This window comes from Camelus bactrianus, chromosome 2, assembly GCF_048773025.1.
Source record: "Camelus bactrianus isolate YW-2024 breed Bactrian camel chromosome 2, ASM4877302v1, whole genome shotgun sequence".
NCBI classification, from domain to species: Eukaryota; Metazoa; Chordata; class Mammalia; order Artiodactyla; family Camelidae; genus Camelus; species Camelus bactrianus.
This window is the reverse complement of record NC_133540.1, coordinates 25912796-25925048: the sequence shown is the minus strand read 5'-3', so window position 1 is coordinate 25925048 and position 12253 is coordinate 25912796. Positions and strand designations below refer to the sequence as shown.

Sequence of the window (12253 nt, the reverse complement as noted above, 5' to 3'; positions counted from 1 at the left end):
CCCCTAAGCCTGTCTCAGCCCTTGTCCACCTTGTTTTGTGCCCTTCAAGGCTCACTTTGTATGTTTGTTAGTTTTTAGTAGTAGGTGCTGGGGATTGAACCCAGGGCCTCATGCATGCAAAGCAGGCACTCTACCACTGAGCTATATCCTCCCCTGAGGCTCACCTTGCATGGATGACGTCCTGAGGCTCCCGTGCTCTCTGGGCTTTCAGTAAGCTTAGCCAATAGGAGGCAGAGTAGGAGGTTAGAGGGAGAGAGTGACAGGCCTCCACACAGCTCTCTGGTCCCACCTCTCTCTCTCTGTCTCTCTGTCTCTCTCTCTCTTCCTCCCTCTCTCCCTCAGTTCCAGTAACCCAGTAACGGATTCCTAACTATGGTTTGAATGTGTCTCCCCAAAAGATATGTTCAGATCCCAACCTCTGGTACCTGTGAATAAAACCTTATTTGGAAATAGGGTCTTTGCAGATGTAACCAAGTTAAGATGAGGTCATGTTCAATTAGGTGGACCGTAAATCCAATGACTGGTGTCTCTATTAAGAGTAAAGTTAATGGGGAAAAGACAGTCTCTTTAATAAATGGTGTTGAGAAAACTGGACAGCTACATATAAAAGAATGATACTAGATCATTTTCTAACACCATATGCAAAAATGAACTCAAATTCATTAGACTTAAATGTAAAATCTGAAACCATAAAACTAGAAGGAAACACTCTTTGACATTTGTCTTAGCAATATTTTTTTAATCTGTCTCCTCAAAGGAAACAAAAGCAAAACTAAACAAAAGGAACTATATCAAATGAAAAAGCTTTTGCCCAGTGAAGGAAGCCATCAACAAAACAAAAAGGAAACCTACTGAATGGAAGAGGATATTTGCAAATGGTATGTTCAATAAGGGGTTAATACCCAAAATATACAAAGAACTCATACAACTCAATAGCAAAAAAAGTCTGATTTAAAAATGAGCAGAGGACCTGAACAGATACTTTTCTGAAGAAGAGATATAGACGGCCATCAGACACATGAAAAGATGCTCAGCATCACTAATCATCAGGGACATGCAAATAAAAACGTCAACGAGAGATCACCTCACACCTGTCAGAAAGACTATTATCAAAAAGACAATAAATAACAAGTATTGGTGAGTATGTAAAAAAAGGGGGGAAGGATCCTCATGCACTGTTAGTGGGACTGTAAACTGGTGCAACCGCTATGGAAAATAGTATGATGTTTCCTCAAAAAACTGCAAATAGAACTTTATGATTCAGCAATTCCACTTCTGGGTATTTATCTGAAGAAAACTAGAACACTAATTGAAAAGATATACACACCTCAATGTTCACTGCAACATTATTTACAATAGCCAAGATACGGAAGCAACCTAAGTGCCCCAAAACAGATGAATGGAAACAAAACAAACAAAGCATAAATATAAAACAGAAACAGACTCATAGACATAGAATACAAACTGGTGGTTGCCAAGGGGGCAGGGGGTGGGAAGGGATAGACTGGGATTTCAAAATGTAGAATAGATAAACTAGATTATACTGTGTAGCACAGGGAAATATATACAAGATCTTATGGTAGCTCACAGAGAAAAAAATGTGACAATGAATATATATATGTTCATGCATAATTGAAAAATTGTGCTCTACACTGGAATTTGACACAACATTGTAAAATTACTATAAACCAATAAAAAATGTTAAAAAATAAAGGGATAGCAACCCCCCCAAAAAAAACAGATGAATGGATAAATATGTGGGGTGTGTGTATACACACACACACACACACAAAATGGAATATAACTCAGCCATAAAAAGAATGAAATTCTGCCATTTGTAACCACATGGATGGGCCTAGAGATTATCATACTAAGTAAAGTCAGAAAGAGAAAGACAAAGACTGTGTGTTTTCACTTACATGTGGAATCTGAAAAAGAAAACTAATGAATGTATATAACAACAAAAAAACCAGACAACCAGACACAGATGTAGAGAACAAACTAGTGATTACCAGTGGCGAGAGGGAAAGGGGGAGGGACAAGGTCGAGGAATGGGATTAAGAGACACAAACTACTATGTAATAATTTTAAATGGAGTATAATCTATAAAAATGTTGAACCACCATGTTGTATACCTGAAACTAATATAAATCAACTCTACTTCAATACAAAATAATAAAATAAAAAATAAAAAAACCCATATCCTTTTCTTCTTAAGGGTTATAAGCGATTCAAATTTTATTTCAAAAATGACCCTCCTCAGTCCCTCTGCACACCAACATCCCCCCAGGCAGGCGCCCATATCACCCTCCCCAAGGAGACTACAGTAACAAGACATTTGCCCGTAAAATCACCTTGTCAGGTAAACCCAATCACATGGTCATCCTTGGCCAGCCATGCCTAATATAGTGCCAAACACTGAATTAGTACAAGGTGCAGGGGGAAGAGCGGGTATCAGTCAAGGCGGGCTATGGACCACTGTGGGTGATGATGAAGAGCCTGGCAGGCTAACTGTGAGTCTCTGGTAGATAACTGCCAGTCTATTTCCAAGAGATTGGAGTGGATAGCCAACTACTTTCTGGCTTTCCATTCCATTACATGGATCCTATTGTCTGATCATGAGCCAAGTACTCACTATTTCCATTATTTAAATTTTAGAATACTCTTTACTATCTGGCTGCCCAGGCACATGCTCATTATTCTTCTTCAAGATTTCCTTCGCTATTCTTGCCTATGTTTTTTTTTTATTCTTGCAGAAGAATTTTAGGATCATTTTGTCAAGTTTAATTTCCCAGGGGTTTTGACTAGATTTGCACTAAAATCTATAAGTTTATTTTGAAATATTCAAGTCCAGGACATGGTACACCTCTCCATTTACTTGGGTTTTCTTTTATATACCTCAATATAATTTAATAGCCTCTTTCCACAAGTCCTGCACAGTTCTCGGTGGATTTATTCCTAAGTCATATATACATCTGTTGTCACTGTAAAGGCAATAATTTTCTAGAACCTTTTTTACTTAATTGTGCAGTAATACATGAATAAAAAGGTCAAATGTTACAGAAGAGTAAAAACAAAATCTCTCATCACTCATCTTGCCAACCCTGACTCCTCCCATCAGCAGAAATGTGTATGAAGAGCTGGGCTTGGATCCATCAAGACAATTTTCCATGCTCTCTGGATTTTGTTGAGTTTTTGGCTTTTTGATGTTTTACATAAACAAGATTATACTACATATTTTCCCTATGACTTTTCCTACAGCAATATCTTAGAAGAGTTTCCATGTCAGTAGGTATAGCTATATCCATGAAAAGCTGCGTATGACATCAGTATATGAATTTGACAATGTGTACATTTCCCCAGTCACGGAACTTAAGTCACTTCTGGTTTTTCACAATGAAAACGCTGCTTTGCCAAACACTTGTACATGCACCTCTGTGCACATATGCTGGGATTTTCGTAGTAGAAATTTCTGAAGATGGCATTTCTGGATCAACAGTAATAAGCATTTTTAAATACTGAAAGCTACCATCAAAGTGCCCTGAAAAAAAGGATTTACCACTTTGTATCAACGTTATGAAAGGGTCCATTTTCTGACACCCTTTATACTTACATTTTCACTCTCAGTTTTTGGCAGTTTTCCAAAGTATTGTTAAGTAATTGCTTCTGAAATTCATATTTCCCTGAGGACCTGAGATATATTTTTATATTCGCATTAGCTACATCAATATTTTCTTCTATAACTTGTCTTGCCACTTCTTTGATAAGCCATGAATTTTCTCCTTAATCCCATGAATCTGCTGTAGGAGCTCTATTTCTGTTATGAATATGCATTTATTGTCTGTTATGTATGCATCCTATGCTATAATTTTCCTTACAATTTTGTGGTGCCCTTGTTAAATAGACATTTTGAATTTTTATATGGTTAAGTGTGAGACTTACAAAATACGTACTTTATGAACATAATAATAATGAAATCTAGAGGTAGGTCTAGCAATATTGTAATTTCCAAGAAGTTATGACCATAAACAATATTTCAAGATATCGGCGATGATAATGTGCTATGAAAATTACTACATCTATTGGTAACAAAGTCCATACACCACTAATTCTACTGTGCTTTGCCACATCATTGTTGAGGGAAACAGTGAATTTCAGATGGAGTTAACTGACAAATAAAGACATAATTGTTTCCCCTCCAAGTTGAGTTGTTTCCTAACCACCTTCCGGCAAAGCTAACTAGTCCTTCCTTTGTGATCCCACAGATGTCTACACTCGCACTTCAGGGAGTTCCATGCCAAGTGCTTTCCTTCCCCTGTCTTCTTTCCCCTACAAGACAGTCCTGGAGGAAACCAGCCAGCACCACTTACTAACAGACTGATGTACTGAAACCCCGGTGAGAGATCGATGGTTAGCAAGCAAATGAAATTTCACCTGAGAAATAGGCAATTGTAATTTATTTTCAAAATCCATCTACAGTATCATGCCAGTGGTCCTCATTTTATTTTGGTGCTGAGCTTCCATTTCCAAAGACGAAATTAGAGTTTCTCAACCTTTTCAAAAAATTATTGTCCCTTTAAAGGAGCTTTTTTTTTTGCATTTTCTTCTAAGCCCTCTCTACATGAAATGTACAGATACACTGTAACTCTACTAACATACAGTGACCCTCTGGGGGACCAAAACAACTGTCATTGTTTTTACTCCCCCCAAACCAATTTTTGCCTTTTTGGGCAAAACCAATTATCACCTCTGTTAAAGATGTAAGGACTAGATGAAATGCTATGAATGATTAAACATATTTGTATTCTGAGACACAGAAATCACAAATCATCCTATTACTCGTCCAGAAACAGTTACGTCTTGCGTTCCTTATTCCTACAGGCCGAGAAGCTATAAAACAAAAGACGACAGTATAAAGAGGATACAAAGACAGGTATTTTTAAAAAATCACAGTTGAACCCTGTACATGACACATAATTCAGACTTTCTTTGGTTCACCAAATAACGTCTTACACGTGTTTATTACTCCATATGTCATTAGGGAAAAAGCATGGGTAGCCTGGAGTTATAATGGACAAAATGCACACATATATATTACCAGTTGAGAATTACTATGAAGTCTCTTTGAACTTTTTGCAGGATTTCAGAAAAATGACTCACACTTCTGCGGGCAAGGGCAAAAATAAAGAGGCATTGCAGCTCTGACAGTCCTTTAATATTAGGGTGTTTTTAAAAGAAAAGGTGCTAAGTCATTGTTGGAACCATGTACTAAAATAGAGTGGAAATCCTCAGTGACTTAAAAGCTGAATGGAAATCGGTTTGATCGTATTTTAAAACTTTAGCCAAGATTTCTTCAGTATGATAACATGGAACGTTCAAAAGATTTCTGCATCAACTGTAGTAACCTGCTGATGTTCTGAGAACCCAAAAGATGAGACTCTGAATCAGCTGTTTTGGAAACAACGAGATTATGATAATTCATGAATTGACTAAATATCATGAATGCTTTTCTGTATTTTTCCCAGGTTACTTAATATATGTAAGTTTTTAATATATGTAAAGTTCACTTTTAAAACCACACAAAGTCCAAAACATATACCATAAATTGAAAGTAAGCTCAAAAGTTGTGAAGCTCTCTGTACTTGCTGTGATGGTCACTGGCAAACAATATGATGCATATAAAAATTTTCAGAGAAGTTCTTTCTTATTTTTATTTTTTAAACTCCTTTGTAGCAGAACATCCTTTCTCCAGATTAAAAAAAAAAACTGTAAATGCATTTATCAGTTAGCACAACTTGATTTGTTTTCAAATTTTAAAATTTGTACTGAAAGAATCATTCTTTATTAGGCTGTCACATTTCGTCTTCTATTTGAAAGTTTCACTGTTTATTTACAAAGAATTTTTTATTTTATAAGAAAACAGTTCTTTATTAACAGACATAAATACCCAAGTATGGACAATTAAGTTCTCGTGGTTTGAAGGGTTGGGGAGAGGACAGGACATAAATAATGGCCACAGCGGGTTGTATCTGGGTGAAATTCTCATGAGTTATGTTAATGGGAGGCACTGAGCCTCACTTCTCATTCTTTATACCTGGTGATCGATAACGACTGGGCTAGTGAATGAGCAAATTTTATTGACTGCTAGTGCAGACAGGTGAAGTCTTTACATCTCCATCAAGCACAGCACATTCATTCAATATTCCAGATTCTTTTTTTTAACTGAAGTGTAGTCAGTTACAATGTGTCTCTTTCTGGTGTACAGCATAATGGTTCAGTCATACATGAACATACGTATATTCGTTTTCATATTCTTTTTCATTAAAGGTATTGAACATAGTTCCCTATGCTACACAGAAGGAATTTTGTTTTTTATCTATTTTTTATATATAGCAATTATCCCCTCTCACCCCCTCCCCCATAACCATAAGATCGTTTACTATGCCTGTGAGTCTGTTTTGTAGATGAGTTCATTAGTGTCTTCTTTTTTCTTTTTTTTAGATTCCTCATATGAGTGACATTATATGGCATTTTTCTTTCTCTTTCTGGCTTACTTCACTTAGAATGATGATCTCCAGGTCCACCCCTGTTGCTGTAAATGGCATTATTTTATTCCTTTTTATGGCTGAGTAGTATTCCATTGCATAAATATACCACAATTTCTTTATCCAGTTACCTGAATACTCCAGACATTTTTGTATTCTCTTCATGTGAGTGATCTCTCAGCCTTGTTATCACCAGTAACAGAATTTGGGGAGAGGGGGAGGCAAGTTTACAGAAGTCTACGTGCTTTGGCTCAGACCACTATTTATCCCTCCTACCTCAGGATGCCTGGTGGCACAGCCTAAATGGTGGGTCCCAAGGAGGAGGCTACAATTATCAGATCATCTATCTCCTCTAAACGACCTGTAGGATGGAGCTCATCATCATCACGCCTCCATCCTGCTGACCTCCATCCCCAGCAGAAGGCAGAGACTCAACCCCTAGGCTCCCTTACCCCTACATGGCTCTGAGCATCCCCCAACTGACTTAGATCTGCATGCCCTGGATCCTCCCACATCCTACTACTGGACCTTGGATAGTCCATAGTCGTCAGGAATTTCCCTTATTCCCTCATCCTCTTCTCTGAATGTTCCCTTGACCTTCTTGGGGGAAAACTGTATGCCCTCCTCACCAGGACATACATGGCATACCTCGACTCCTTCTTGAGTGACAGCTGTTTTAGTCCCACACTCCCAGTGGGCTAGGGCTGGGAGTAAGGTACGTACCCTCCTTGCTGCACCCAGGCTATTTTCTCTTCCTCCCCTTAAAACCTGCAGTCCCTTTGGAGCACATGTCTCCAGATCCACATCTGATGATTATTATCCACTATATTTGTGAACACCACTACCCCCTTCTTCCTAGAACTTCTCTGCTCTGGTTCTGTCTTTCTCTCAGTCACTAGTCTGACTGAGTTTAGGAATTCTGCACCAATGACTCATCCAAAACCCTGAAGCCAGGGTCCATGCCCACCTCATGTGCAAAGATCCTGTCTTCCAGGCATCCTCAGCCACGCACACCTCTGCTCATCCCAACACTGTGACTGCCAATAATCCCACCAACTACAAACATCCCTGCTTCAACTGTCCTTTTCTCTGACCACCACCTCTCCCATCTCCAGCCTGCACACTCCAGTATCCCTACTCCAACCACTTTCAACAACCACCACCTCCTCCTTGTGCCCTCACTTCCCTCCTTACAGCCTTTGGATTCCACAGTCGACTGTTGGACCAACACCTTGTTGCCCAATCCCTTAATTCCATTGTACCAAAATGGGTTAAATCCAACACCACCTGATACAGATGTCTCTGTAGAACAATATGGCTAAATACAATCACAATTACACTGCCTCATCTTCTTTAAAATGCGTTATCACCACCTCAGTGGCCATCAGAGCTGCCTGGCATCCAATATCTCTCTGCTGCAGGGACATTCCCATCCGCGAAGATCCATTGAAGATCTTCCCTTTTTAAATGGCCTCCTCCCCTCCACCACTGGCATCCTGCTAACGACCTTCATTCTCATTTCCCTTGTTGCTCTGTGAAAATAAAATGTAATCAGAAGAGAATCTCTCTACTCTCCCACCCCAAACTCCCAACCCCTCTGCACGCATGCCCACACATGTATGCCTTTCCTGCTGCTTCCCCACCAGAGCTCTGGGGCCCAACCTCTCTCACCTTATCCAGGACTCTGCTCCGGCAGTTATCCCGTATGGTCAGCATCACCGATTGTCCCTTTTCTCTGGCTCATTCCTTCAGCATACAAACACGCTGTCTGATCAACCAACCAATCAATCAAAGTCTTCAATGACACCACATTCCCCTGCAGCTACCCCACATTTCTCCTGTTCTGCTACACAGCAAAAGCCCCTGGAATCGTCGTGTGTAGTTAACCCCTTCTCTTCATATTCTGATCTACTAAAACTGCTTGTCAAGATCACCAATGAGATGCTCACTGCTTGTGGCCAATTCTTAGCCATCATCTTTGTCCAGCTCCCAGCTAACAAGATTTATCACGTCTCCCTTCTTGAAACATTCCATTCTCTTTGCTTCCAGGATACCACTCTCCTGGTCTTCCTCCTCCCTTTCTGGCTGTTCACTCTCCTTGTATACTTCTCCTTCCCTGGAGAGACTGTTCCAGAGCTCTGCTCTATTAATTAAATACACTGATGCTGTGTCTAGACTAATAGTTTTAAACATTATCTGTTTTTTTTATGACCCTCAAATTCACATCCCCAGCTCTGATCTTTTTCCTGAATCTCAGAATCATGTGCCAAGTGCCTTGTCATCGCCCTTCAATATCGTGTAGGTATCTCAAACTTAACATTCTCCCAGATCAACTCCTGACTTCTTCCCCTAAACCTGCTTCTCTCTGGTCTCATAATTTAGCACTTGTACCTCCATGCACCCCATCTCTCAGATTGAAATCCTTGGAGAGTGCTTTTCTGGTACTGCACACATCTGACCTATCAGCAAATCTCCATACAATCAGTGTATATTCTGAATCTGAATACTCTCTACTTCAGCCTCCCTTGAGAGCAGTCTGGGCAGAGCCACCGCCACCTCCCACCTACATCTCACACCATCCCTCCACATAGTGCCGGGGGAATCCTTTTAAAAGATAAATCAGATCATATTACTTTGCTGGTCTCAAAAGCCTCCACTCAGTCTCGTTCACACTCAGAATAAAATGCAAACTCCTTCCCAAGCCTATGAAGCCCTACCTTGGCTGGCCCCTGACCATCTCTCCAAACTCCTCCACACTTACCATTCAATTCAATCCTCGTTCAGCTCCAGCCACATCACCTCCTGGTCCTTCCACAGACACAGCCAGCAGGCTCCAGCCTCAGGATGTCTGCACGTGCTGTCTCTTCTGCCTAGATGACTGGTCCCACCGAGATGGGCGTGGCCGCTGGCTCCTCACCTCACTCAGGTCTCTGATCAATGTCACCTTCCCCGACCACCTCAAAGGGCACACCCGTCACTCTGTCTTCTCACCCTGCCTGAACTCTATTCACAGCTTTTGTCACTACCTGGCACTCATTCTTTGGTGTTTTATTATCTTTCTCATCCACTAGAATGGCTCCCTGAAGGAGGGGACTTGGGCCCGCTGTTCTCTCCAGGCTTCAAATAGAGTTGGGAACCTAGTAGTGCTTCAATAAAGAAATATTTGCTGAATGAATGCGTGAATCTCTCCTGTCTTCGTGCTGAGAGAAAGCCTACCCCCTGTAAACAGGAATTCCATTCCTCCAGGGTATTTGGGATAGGAGGCAATTTAACAAGTAAGAAAGGAAAACAGGTTAGGGTTGGTTTTTTGTTTTTTGTTTTTTTTTTTTATATATATAATTCATTCTTCATGTTCCTCCCTGGATGCCCGGGCCAGCCTCAAATAGCTGATTGTTCTAAGTGCAACTCCTCCTACAACGAAAGCACAGGTCACCTGCCCTTCTGTTTGAATTTGTCCATGTCCCATAAGCAGAACAAGAAAACTGACTGTAGAATCCTAAATTTAAGAAAAAGAAAATTAAAAAATAAAAGGCATCCATCTATCCCTGAACAAAGACTGCAAAATCCTCAGGGTAAAATCAGCAAAAGAGATTCATTACTAAATTAATAAAGAATGCAAATATTCCTTAGATAAATTTTCTTACAATCTCATCTCCATTTCCCAACCAGAAATAACACTGCACCTTCTTTTCCAATAATCAGTCTAACTCTCCCATGTCAGACACATGGTATCAGCTCTTAAATCTTCAGATTTCTCAGGAAATAGAATGATCTAACAGTCTAATCCATAATCAATGACATTAAACATTCAAAAATTAAAGAGATTATCTTTAAAGCTGTCATCACAGCTCTGAAATTGAAATATTTTATCAGGGTCAGTACATCCCCGGGAGACAAATGCAGAGCAACACACTTGGATTCACACCGAAAGTTAAACACACAACAGTTATCACGAAACCTCTGTCAAGAGAATTTCTTGCTTTACACAGGGTGAAGAAGGCAAGTCCCAGAATCTGCTTCTGGAACTTACCCTGACAGATAGATGCCAATCTTGCAGGAATGAACTCTAAACAGATAACAAGCATAGTTCTCACTTACACAATGTGCTGTTTAATCCTCAGAACAACTTTGGAGGTAGGTCCTGTGTTTACTCCTTTTTTGTAGATGAAGGAGCTGAGCCCCAGAGAGGCTGAGTCTCCTGCTTGAGGTCATACAGAGAGCAGGGCACAGAGCTGGAACCTGTGCCCAGGCGGTCTGGTTCCAGGCACCACGTTCCCCACTCTGCCATCCTGCAGTGACATAAAGGGGACCCTCGCTGCTGCCTCCCAAAGACATTTTGAAATGACCAGATTTCGAAAGCAAAGGGAATTACTGGCTAGTGAAAAAAAGCCAAATAAACTGGTTACATTTCCTCTTCGACAGCTTCCCATATAATCTGTTATCAACTATTTCAAATTGGAGGGTTAAGTTTTTCTTTCATCCACAATTTTTTGGCTGTGGTGGTGGATATGCAAACCGACACGTGTGATACACGCGACAAAATCATGTTGAACTAAACACACACGGTGAGTACAAGATTAGGGACATCTAAATAAATGGATTACCTCCCTGTCGATGCCCTGCTTGTGATATTGTGTTACAGTCTGGCAACGTTACCATTGGAGGAGGCTGAGTCAATGCCGCACATATCGGTGTTCCTCCCCAGGGCGGCTTGTACGACTGCCATCACATGTGCATCTACAATAATCTCAATAAAAGCTTCAGCTACGAATTATGAACACTACGTATCTTTGGGGGACTTCGCCGTTTTGAAAATTGATTTTTGAAATGATCTGGATTTTCCCTGCTGAATCGCAAACTACTTTTTGTTCCTAACAAGATGGAGTTTCAGGACATTCCTGCCAACTTATCTCACTGAGTCAGTCTTGCCCCCACCTCCAAGTGACCCCTTGCTTAAATATTTCTTATAACAAGGTCACAGATTCTTACCCGGGTGCCCAGATCTCCGGGCTCCTGCCCCGAAGACCTCTATTCTGCCCCATCCCCTCCCGCTGAGCCAGTCTCTCTAAATCTTCTGCCTAGTGAATTTCTGCTCACCCTTCAGATTTCAGCTCCAAAAACAATACTTTCTGGAGCAAGACTTGCCTGTATTCACTAACCTCCAATATAGACTCTCATATGGCCATAGAACACATAATGCTTCCTGAAATTTAAATTTAACTTCCACCTGTGTGGGCCTCCTCCCTGGACCAGAAACTCCACGAGGGAAGAATCACGTTTATACGCATTTATCGACTGCACGGGGTCGCGAGATGCTCCCAGGGATCCACCAATCTTGATGAAGGAACAGGGAAAATAAAAAGTAAATTTAAAAAATGGTACCTCTGCCTTTTTTTTTTTTTTTTTTCATTCTCAAAGTTTTTTTGTTTTGTTTTTTTCCTCTCCTGAAAGCTCTTTTTATTGTTCTGTATTCACATGTACATTTTTTGGTAATATGCTTATAATTTAGACTCTCCAATTCTCCTTTTTTTTAACTTTTGTTCAATGTTTGTTTTTTTGTTTTTGTTTGTTGCTTCTGCCTTTCTATCTCCTCCTGTCCCTGCACACCCTGGTTGGGGAAGGGGATGGAATTTTGCAAATACATGCATGACATAATTTGTCATTTGTCATCTCAAAACTGAAAATTTTTTATTAATATTGTTATTTAA

General features: G+C 40.3%; 1 protein-coding gene and 1 non-coding gene across 2 annotated transcripts in view; both read right to left on the bottom strand.

Annotated features, from left to right (window-relative positions):
• DCHS2 (dachsous cadherin-related 2) overlaps nucleotides 1–12253 on the bottom strand; it is a 227994-nt gene that overhangs the window by 167622 nt on the left and 48119 nt on the right. The window lies entirely within an intron of this gene.
• Nucleotides 80–152, bottom strand: TRNAA-UGC (transfer RNA alanine (anticodon UGC)). The gene has a single exon. It is a non-coding gene; the product is annotated as a tRNA-Ala (tRNA).